This window comes from Saccopteryx bilineata, chromosome 9, assembly GCF_036850765.1.
Source record: "Saccopteryx bilineata isolate mSacBil1 chromosome 9, mSacBil1_pri_phased_curated, whole genome shotgun sequence".
Taxonomy (NCBI): Eukaryota; Metazoa; Chordata; class Mammalia; order Chiroptera; family Emballonuridae; genus Saccopteryx; species Saccopteryx bilineata.
The window spans coordinates 38,880,854-38,891,751 of record NC_089498.1 but is presented as its reverse complement, the minus strand read 5'-3'; the positions used below and the strand labels follow the sequence as shown (position 1 = coordinate 38,891,751).

At 48.0% G+C, this 10,898-nt stretch overlaps 1 protein-coding gene across 2 annotated transcripts in view; it reads left to right on the top strand.

Moving 5' to 3' along the window:
• Positions 1-3,458: 3,458 nt before the first annotated feature.
• ACSF3 (acyl-CoA synthetase family member 3) overlaps positions 3,459-10,898 on the top strand; it is an 82,194-nt gene continuing 74,754 nt past the window's right edge. For both annotated transcript variants that reach the window (XR_010727118.1, XM_066243441.1), the window contains exon 1: positions 3,459-3,526. The gene's annotated coding sequence lies outside the window, so the exon portion shown is untranslated. The remainder of the gene's footprint in view (positions 3,527-10,898) is intronic.

Below are 10,898 nucleotides of genomic sequence, written 5' to 3'. Positions count from 1 at the left end.
GTTTCCTCATGTGTGTTTTGGATACAATGCAGCCTTTTCCATAGAGTCCCATGGCTCACACCTCACTGCCCTCAGGCCCCTGCTACGATAGATGCCCTCCTCAGAGGGGCTCTGGGACCTCTGTGCCTGAACGTCTTCTCCATCACCTTGCCTGGCTTGATTTTCCTTCAGAGCACTTATCATCTCTCTGTTAGCTGAAACAAAATGCGACAGACTGGGAGGCTTAGACAACAGATACTTATCACAGTTCTGGAGGCTAGAAGTCTAAGACGGAGGTGCCAGCTGCTCTGATGCCTGATGTGAGCCCACTTCCTGGCCTGTAGATGTCATCTCCAAGTTCTCAGTGGCTCTTATAAGGCCACCAATCCCATCCTAGGGGCCTCTACCCTCATGACTGCATCTATTCCTAATTGTCTTCCAAAGACCTCATTTAATACCATCATATAAGGGGGTGAGTTTTAACGTGCGAATTTGGGGTAGGGGACAGAAATATTCAGTCCATAACCTCATCACATGGTGTGTTATTTATTTGTCTATTTATTCACCCAGCCCACCCCCCCATGCCACAAGCATGTGAGCTACATCTGGGCAAGGGCTCTGCCTGAATGCCTCTGCCTGGAACATGCCTAGGGACACATTTCACCTGCACAGACAGCTGCCTGTATGTCTCATGAACTTCTAGGAAGTCACGAGGAGGTGGTGGAAGCATGGCAGTTCTGTGTTACTCAGTGGAGGGTGGAGGAAAGATGATAGAATTTGCATGTGGAGGATAATCCAGTTCCTCCTCTCATTGTGTGTCTGGTGGAAAGCAAACCCTTGGAATTCTCTTAAAGTGTTTAGAGGACCAGAGGCAAGAGTACAGCTGAGATGACAGAGTTGGGAAGGGGCTGCCTGACAGCTAAGAGGAACCACATCTACATGAACACCCTAAAGTACTTCCTTATCCCCTCCCCCTTAAAATTTATTTCATGGTCTAGTTTAACTTTTATTTTTTACACACGGCTATACATCCACAATATAAGGAACCACCTTCTCATTCCAAATCACCAGAGACACCAACTTTATGTCCACAGGCCTGGATAGGCTCCTCAACCCTCCCTTTCAATTTCTGTTTGTTCTTGTGATGGACACTCTGGGTTCCCTCCCTCCCACTACACCCTGTCCTCTACCCCACACACTTCCTGTGCTCCCATCTCTCCCTCCCAGAGTCTACCATAAACTCGGTTAGATCAACATCCATGTTTGCACGTGAATGTTTACATTCTAAATGTTTACATCATTGTCATTCTGTAAACATTACTGGGAATGGAGCCTCCTAAAATAATGTGATTACTTTGCCTTTGCTGCACATCTTCTGTTTTCTCAGTATTTCATCATCACTTCATTTTTTTCTTGATCAGTTTTCTATGTATTTATCTCTCCTCTTTGCCCAAAGTTTCCCTCAATTGTTCAAATCTCCTGTTGACAGAGCAAACACACCAGCCAGCCCATTAGTGTTGCCTTCCTGTGGATGACTGTTCCCCATCTGTCAGGTGGGGGTCCTCCAGGAGTTGTAGGAGACAGGGCCAGTGAGGAAGCTAGGATTTGACTCAGGGTCTAACTGACCACTCTAGATGCTGTGCTAGGAACAGACTGAGGAGGGCAGTGCAATTAGGGACAGCAGAAGGAGGCTGTTTTAGTAATCAGGTGACACAAGGGGTTCCCCTGGGGTGGTTACAGTACAGATGGTAGGAAGTGGCTAGTTCTGAAATATTTTGAAGGAAATGCCAACAGGACTGGATGTGAGGTGGGAAGGAAGGAGAGGAATCTGGAGGACTGAGCACCAGGAATGATGGATGAGATAGGAAGGCTGTGGCCAACTTCTTAGGGAACTGTCTTAATCCACTTGGCCTGCTATAACAAACCCTATAGATGGGGTGGGTTATGAACAACAGACATTTTTTCTCGCAGTTCTGGAGGCTAGAGGTCCAAGATTAAATCGCCAGCAGATTCAGTGTCTGGCAAGAGCTGCTTCTTCTTAGATGGCCATCTTTTCCTAGTGTCCTCCTCACATTGCAGAAGGGACAAGGGAGCACTCTGGGGTCTCTTTTATAAAGGCACTAATCCCATTCATGGCATCTCTGCTCTCATGATTTAAGTGCTTCCTAATATCTCACACTGAGGGTTAGGTTTCATCATGTAAATTTAGGGGGACAACACATTCAGTCTATAATAGGGAAGATCCTGAGTTCACATGCGGCCACATCAGGTGTTGGACATCAGGTGTTGCAACATCCAAGTGAGATGTTGCATGTACGATTTAGGATCTTCCATACTCCCATGTTCTGAAATATTCCAATGCTATTTGCTCAGTTGCTGTGGGCACACTTTTCCTCACTGTACCAGGCACTCTGTGGCCCTCAACCCAGAAGCTCATGCTCCTGAGTTCTGCTCATTTCCTTTAATTTATTTGAAGGTTTCCTCCTCCTGTCTTATCTGCTTACCCTTCCTAAAACTACTATATTTTTCATATTGGATCTCCTGGACAGGCCCATTTCTTTTGTGTTATTTTGGGGTTTTTTGTTTTCATCCTCTCCTGTTTTCCATCTCTTATTCTTTTTGTTCTATTTCTAAGAGATTTTTCATCCCGTTTTCTACTTGGGTTATTATACTCTGAACCTCCAAGAGCTCCTTTATATTGCTGAAATGTTCTTTCTTGGAGCATCTTGTTGCTTTATGACAGAGAATCATACTCATCTATTCTGTTTGACACCTACCAGGGTGCCAGCTGAGGTCCCACAAGTTCAGGTTTGAGCCCATGTTCAATGCCACATCTTCCCTGAGATTCAGCTCTTGTCTCCCAAGAAATCCTTCCTGAGGCTCCTGAGAGGTCTCTGGGGCTCTCCAAGGACAGGTCAGCTGCCTCCTCAACAATCATTATCAGAGAGAAAAAGGAACGGAGAGAATAAATGTGCTACAAACTGTGTGTATGTGGTTCTATGGATAATTTGTGCTTACTGTCGGACGGCAAAGCTATCAAAGTATTATTTATATTTTAGAAAAAATAACATGTTCCAGTCAACTAAATGGACTTCTGCGTCTGGCTGTAAACTTTTTCCTTTGCTGTGCCTGAAGTTAAAACATCTGTCAACCTAGCTGAGTGTCTGTATCCAGGTTCCAAGTCCTCTTAAACACCCAGGGAGCCAGTTGAGCAGCAGGCTCTCCCAGTCCCAGGGAGGGCTGGGGGACAAGATGCATTTTAACCGACCTGCTGTAAATTCTAATTCTCAGACTCTTTGGTCTACAGCTGCATGTCCAGTCGAGCTACTAAATTGGGATTAAAAGCAAATACCCCTCGCTTCTCGGGCCTCACCCCTGGCGAGGCCGCACGCGGAGATTTAGGGGGAACGCTCACGCTCGGAACCCACCGCAAGGGCGCCGCACCACGCGGGGGGACGCTCTTAGGCAGCGGACGTGGTGTGCGCGCGCAGCGGCGGTTCCGGTTCCGACCCGGCGGGAGGAGGAGCGGGAAACCGTGCGGGCCGAGGTAGATCCAGCTCCCCAAGCCCCACAATGTCTGGCGGGCCCGGGGCTGCTCGTGCTACTGGTTCCGCGTCCAGCCCCTCCCCCTTCCTCCTGCAGCTTAGCAGGTTGTCTTCTTCCTGGCCGCAGGTGTCCTTGTCACGTGGAGGGATCCTGCCCTTCGCCCAGTCCTCCGCGCAGGTCTCGCCCTCCCCACGAAGTGATCTCGAAAAGATGTTAAAAACAGAGTTAGTGGAGGCCTCGTTTAGACATTGTTAGAGGGAAACGTGATCTGTTGTGTCTAAAATCCTTTAACTTTCTCTTTGGGCCTGCAGAAATCATCCTTGAACTACCTGTGAGCAGGTTCACCTCTAAACAAACATGACAATATGTAAGTGCCAGGTGTTTTTGAAGGCCTTGTGAGCAGGCAGCTTTCCAGAGAGAGGGGAAGATTTTAAAGAGGAGGTGGTATTGAGCTTTGGAGGACGACTAGGAGTTTGCCAAAAAGGGAAAGGTTGAGTACTTAAGATGTAGGAACAGGAATCATGTGTTTGGCGAGTTAATTTCCCGCGAGGGAGGGAGAAGTGTGTGGTTGAGGCTTAGGCATGGATTGTGGTCAGGGGGCAACAAAGCTGGGTCCAGGAGCACCAGCATTACCAGTGAGTTTCAAGGGGCCAGGAAGTTCCTGTAGTGAAACATGACAGTCTAGTGATCTTTCTACAGCAGTGGTCTCAACCTTTCTAATGCCGTGACCCCGCAATACAGTTCCTCCTGTTGCGGTGACCCCAAACCAAAAAATAATTTTGGTGGCTACTTCATAACTGTAATTTTGCTACAGTTATGATTCGGAATGTAAATACCTGATATGCATTATGTATTTTCCAATGGCTTTAGGCGACCCCGCTGGGGTCGCGACCCACAGGTTGAGAACCGCTGTGCTACGGTCTCTGCTGTGATTGTTGTAAAATGAGGCTTCCTTGTTTTCACCCCATGTCCCAGAATGCCTCCTCAGGACAGACTAAATTGGTGGGTTAAATTCTGGGCCTGGGATAGTAAGCTTTGTTCTTCCAGGTGGTATTTTTAAAGTAGTATTTTACTTGCTGATAAAGATAGTGTAAGGTATTTTTCCCCGCCGAGAAGGAAGGAAGAGGCCAGAGCCACAAAGTGTGGAATAGCAAACGGCTTTATTGAGTACAGAGCGTGCATCCCGCTCGGCAAGGTTCCCTGGCCCCGAGGAAAGATAGAGGCTAGGGAAGTTGCACGGATTAAACCGCGTGGGAGATATTTAAAGGGTCCCTTTAGCGAAGTGGAGCTAATATGACATGGTGAACTCCCACTGGCTGGTAGACGGTTACTTTTCTCCAAATGGTTCCTGCGAAGCCTCCTTTGGCGCGCTTGGTTGTGGGCGGTCCTAGCCAAAGTTCACGGGTCTGAGTTCCCCACGTGACCATCCTCCATTATCCACCGACCTTACAGATAGGGGTTTACATGTGTGATTTTCCCTTTTGGTTTTTTTATTTGAATGTAGTACTCATGAAAGCAATGTGGATGTCTGTTACTTAAAAATATAACTTTGAGAGCAACCTCCCCCAAACCGCAGGCATCGTGTTGAAACAAATGTCTTCCTTCGCAGGGAGAGTGAAGTCCATTTCTCCCACCCCACACCTTTATCAGGCAGCAGATAACGGGAAGTGCTGGGGTCCGCTTTAAATTCAGGGTCAAGAGGGTTTGGGTCGGGTGATGCTAATCAGTCAGGTGCCATTTTATTCATTTTGAAACCAGCCACCTTCATTTGAATGCAAGTATCATTCTTAACAGGTAATTTTTGCCATGCAGCTCCATGGTGAGCACTGGGCCGAGGATGGTGCAGCCGTTTGCTCCCCCCTCGGTGTGTGCCTGGTCATTCTCACAGACCTCTGCGTGCAGGTCTTCTTAGTGTATTACTCTATGTATAGATGAAGAATTGAAGGCTTAGACAGGTGAGGAAAACTAGGAAGAAAAAAAGATATTCCAGTCTGTGTTGACTCTAAAAAATCTGACCTCTTAACCAAAAGAAGCAAACTTTCTGGTGTTAGGTGAGGGTTCTGAGAAGTCCATGTCCCTGGTAGTCGGACCCGAGAATCTGGATGGTCTCTGCCGGGTCTCTGAATGGGCTTCTGCCTCCCAGAGGAATCAGAACAGCATGTGTTCCGGGAGGAAGCTGTCCTGGTTCACCAGGATGCAGGTTTCTGAGCTTTCACATGGATGCATGGTGACATTGGTGATCTCAGGTTGCTTGGAGTGCTAAGAGCACTTTTTTTTTTTTTTTTCATTTTTCTGAAGCTGGAAACAGGGAGAGACAGTCAGACAGACTCCCGCATGCACCCGACCGGGATCCACCCGGCACGCCCACCAGGGGCGACGCTCTGCCCACCAGGGGGCGATGCTCCGCCCATCCTGGGCGTCGCCATGTTGCGACCAGAGCCACTCTAGCGCCTGAGGCAGAGGCCACAGAGCCATCCCCAGCGCCCTGGCCGTGTTTGCTCCAATGGAGCCTTGGCTGCGGGAGGGGATGAGAGAGACAGAGAGGAAAGCGCGGCGGAGGGGTGGAGAAGCAAATGGGCGCTTCTCCTGTGTGCCCTGGCCAGGAATCGAACCCGGGTCCTCTGCACGCTGGGCCGACGCTCTACCGCTGAGCCAACCGGCCAGGGCCTAAAAGCACTTTTATGAAGTTTGTCAATTGAAACAGAAAACTCATGGTCAAATTGCATTTACTTGGTGGCACCTGTGCTTCTGGGGACGGTGACCAAAGGAGCCCTGTGGTTGGAAGATAGAGGCTTTCTTCCTGAGGGAGCTGTTGGTCTTTCTGGACCTGGAGTGTTCAGGACAGTCATCGTCCCTGAACAGATATTTTTGTTGTTGTTGTTCAAAGCAGGCCCAGATCTCATGACTTTTAAGATTTTAGCCCTGAGTTGAAAGAATTTATGATGGAGTGTTTCAGGGTCACATACCTGAGGGACTTAAAATTTTTTTGAAGATGTGGTGGCCCGATTCTCCTGTGTTTGGTGGGAGAATAAATTAGCACAACCTCTCTGGAGGCTACTCTGACTGTATTTACTCAAATCAAAAGTGATTTTGGCCTGGTCAGGCAGTGGCACAGTAGATAGAGCGCCGGACTGGGATGCAGAGGACCCAGGTTCGAATCCCCATGGTCACCAGCTTGAGTGCAGGCTCATTCGGCTTGAGCGAGGGCTCACCAGCTTGAGCACGGGGTCTCTGGTTTGAGTGTGGGATCATAGACATGACCCAATGGTTGCTGGCTTGAGCAAGGGGTCACTTGCTCTGCTGTAGCTCCCCGGTCAGGGCCATATGAGAAAGCAATCAATGAACAACTGAGGTGCCGTAATGAAGAATTGATGCTTCTTATATCTCTCCTTTCCTGTCTGTTTGTTGCTAGCTGTCCTCCTCTCTAGTCTCTCTCTGTCTCTCTCTCTCTCTCTCACACACACACACACACACACACACAAGTGATTTTGTTGTGAGGCTCCATGAGGAGCACCGTACAGGGCCACTTCTCAGCCTGTACTCCACAAACACCCAGTAATGGGCACAGTTACAGTTACACTCTGAGTCTCCTCTGCAGGTTTGCGTGGCTGGCTCCTTCTCACTCTGACCTTTGCTATACTGCTCCTCCCGAGAGGGCCTGTCTGGCTCACACCCACCCCATGCAGAATCCAAACAGACATGATGGCAGGAGAGGCAGGGTGGGGGACACCCAGGTCTCTTGCTGTGGCAGATAGGTGACCTAATGGGTGCTCAACATTAGCACAGCATGCATTTGAACCACTTTTATCAAAACTTTTTCATTGTCTGCATAGAGCTTTTATGAAACTAGTAGCTTTAATTTTTAATTTAAAAAAATTAAATAAAATTTTATTTACTTCTATCATTTTGAGACATTAAAGAGCTATAGAGAGTTACAAACACCCTGTAGGTCTATCATTCAGAGCACTTTTGTGTGTGTTTTTCTCTTTTGTACAAAAGAGAAATTAATGCTGAAGTTGAAGTATGTCCATGTAAAAAAAAATAAATCACATTTAGTAGACTTTTAAAGTCTGATTACAAAAGTCATTCATGCTTATTGCAGAAAAGTTGGAGAAAATTGAGAAGCACTGAGAAGAAAACAAAAATCACCTATAGCCCTGTAACCCTGTGAACATCTGGGTGCCACAAACTGAGCCTCAAATCTTCTTTTCAACTCTGACCTTTTCCCTTGGCAGTACTGTGGGAGCCTCTCCCAGGCAGGTCCTGCCACCAGCAATCAGGCTGTGGCCCCAGCAATCAGGCTGTGGCCCCAGCAGCCCAAGTGTATATGCCCTGATTTCCTCAGACATCTTCTTAACCGCTTGGTTTAGTTCCAGTTTTTCAATATTATAAATAACACTGTAGTGGACATGCACACACACATCTTCACATTCGCCTCTGATTATTTCCTTAGGATATGTTATAAAATACAACCATGGAACAAAGGACCCACATTTTCTATTTTCACATCTCATTTTGAAGTCCCCTTTGGGGTGGAAGAGTCAATGCCATGGGCCTCACCTAGACTGGGGCAGCTCTGCAGGCGGCCTGTGAGACACTGCTGAGCTAATACATGGTGTCCTCTTAGTGCAGCTCCCCGCCACCGGCGCTCCGCCATCACTGAGGCTCCTCACCACTTAGTGCATTGCAGGCACGTTGAACCAGCCAAGCCTGGGTTTGGATCACTGCTTTTGCCTGTTATTTTTTGTGGTCTCTGTGTTTCCCTTGGAGTTGTTGCTGTGACTGCTCACCACATCCACTCACAGCCCACAGTGCATTTACAGCATCCAGGTAACCTTAACCAAGGCCCCAGACGAGGGACGGAGGGTGGGTCAGCCCTGTGTTCCAGTTTTCCAACTCAAGCTGACCCTGCCCCAGCACCCAGCGCTCCTGGCGCCCCACGGGAACGAGGCAGAGGTGGGAGGTACCTGTTCTCTAAGAGCCAGAGAGGAGGTCTTGAGGAAAGGAGAGTTGATTTTGGTGGCTGCAGTTGTGGCATTGCATCTAACTCTCCTCTCATGCCTCCCCGGGAGAGGGCGGGGAGAAGCAGCCGCTTCCTGGCTCGTAGTTCCATCTGTCTATCTTCCTTGTGTCTGTGTGAGCAGCATCTCGCTGCCTGAGTGGCTGCTTTTTAGCACCCCAGAAAGTGCTGTCACTTCAAAATAGCACCCCTAAAATATCTCCTATGCTCTCACGGGCAAGAAGCTGGCCTTAGCCATAACCCAGAAATACTACATAATAGGTTTTCTGTTCTGTGTTCCATTTGCAGATTCTCTTTATTTTATTCCTCCTGTCCCCACCCCAGACCCCATCCCCCATCCCCAAAACAAAGAGACATGAATTTTCTAGAAGTGAGAAAGAAAGCATGTTAAAGCTACCCTGGTTTGCTTTGCTGGCTTTCTTTCTTTCTGAAACTGGTCTATCTCACATGTTTATCATACTTCTTGTTTTCTCTGGTCAAGCCTGGCTGTTTTGTTACAATATGTCAGGTTTCTTTATAGTAACAAATACAGGGTGTAAAACCAGATGTGAACCAGCTTCTGAACCCTATGTGGAGGGCTAGGATACTCTCTGGCTTTTGAAAGATGGCCTTTTTCATCTGGAAACAGTGTAGGCAAATGTTTTTAGGACTGAACTTTGTTAAAGGCCCTGGAGCAATAAGGAATATTTTCACAGGACCGGGGAGCAGCCAACCAGAGCTGAGAGGCCTTCACATGAACTCCCTGTGGGCACGGAGGGGTGTCTCTGAGGTGTTGCATTTACTTTCATCTGGCCCTTGAGGCTGGCACAGTCCCACTTTTGGCCAGGCTGGAAGACAGTCTTACCAGGAGCCCCTGCAGGAGAAGTTAGTACAAAGCATAACTTGGCCACAGCCATTTATAAAAAAAAATTTATTGATTGATTTGAGGGAGAGAGGCAGGAGAGAGAGAGAGAGAGACACGTCAATTTTTTTTGTTTTGTTTTTATAATTTTATTTTTTTAATGGGGTGACATCAATAAATCAGGATACATATATTAAAAGATAACATGTCCAGGTTATCTTGTCATTCAATTATGTTGCATACCCATCACCCAAAGTCAGATTGTCCTCTGTCACCTTCTATCTAGTTTTCTTTGTGCCCCTCCACCTCCCCTTTTCCCTCTCCCTCTCCCCCCTCCCCCCGTAACCACCACACTCTTATCAATGTCTCTTAGTCTCACTTTTATGTCCCACCTATGTATGGAATAATGCAGTTCCTGTTTTTTTCTGATTTATTTATTTCACTTCGTATAATGTTATCAAGATCCCACCATTTTGCTGTAAATGATCTGATGTCATCATTTCTTATGGCTGAGTAGTATTCCATTGTGTATATGCACGTCAATTTGTTGTTCCACTTATTAATGCACTCTCATTGGTTGATTCTTGAATGTGCCCTGACTTGGGATCGAACCTACAACCTTGGCGTATCTGAACAATGCTCTCTAACCAACTAAGCTACCAGGCCAGGGTGGCTCCAGCCATTTTTATTGTTGTGAAGTTTGTTTGTTTTGTTAGGTAATTATAAAGTGTTGTGTATAATCTGTTTTAGAACAGAGAACAAAACTGTGTACTACATACATACAACAAACAGTAGCACATTCGTTTTCCCCTGTAGCAAGCTAATCAAGGAAAGAAAAGTGAGGAAAGCCCAGGAGAAACAATCCCACCGAGCAGCACTGTGTGGGCAGGGTATGGGAGACTGAGAGGACTCTGAGGGAAGCAGTGCCAGCCTGGGCCACCTCCTGCTGGGCAGGGCCACCTACTGGGCGGTTCCTAACCTTCCTTGATTCTCAGGGCCTGTTGGAAGGGGGCTGGGGGGGATGAGATTTACAGCTTTTATTGTATAATGTGGCTGAATGGCCCACTGGAAGGCATCCTGTCAGGCCCGGGCATTTGGAAGCACCTCTGGGGTCCCTGCGCCTGCCCCCACCCTTCAGGAACAACTCAGCTGGTCCACTCCTCAGCTCCTGTCAGGGGCACTGCTCTGACCCAGAGCCACAGTGGAAGCTGAGAGGGGTGCAGAGGCCAGGAGGAACAGAGGGGAGGGAGGAACAGAGGATGCTCTGGGGGAGGGAGGTGCTGAGACCCTTCTTAGCTCTAGAGGCTACAGTGGGGAGGAGTGATCCCTGAAGGAGCCGTGACATGGGGGTTTCAAACCAGGGCATATGGGTATTGCCCTTACCAGGGTGCACTGGCACTGGCAGGGATGCATTCTCAATTATGTTGCTAGTGAGGAGTCTAGGGTAGCAGGTGGGCTCCTGACCTCTTGAACTGAGCTAAACTTCAGTTACAAACTGCCATTGATGCAGAA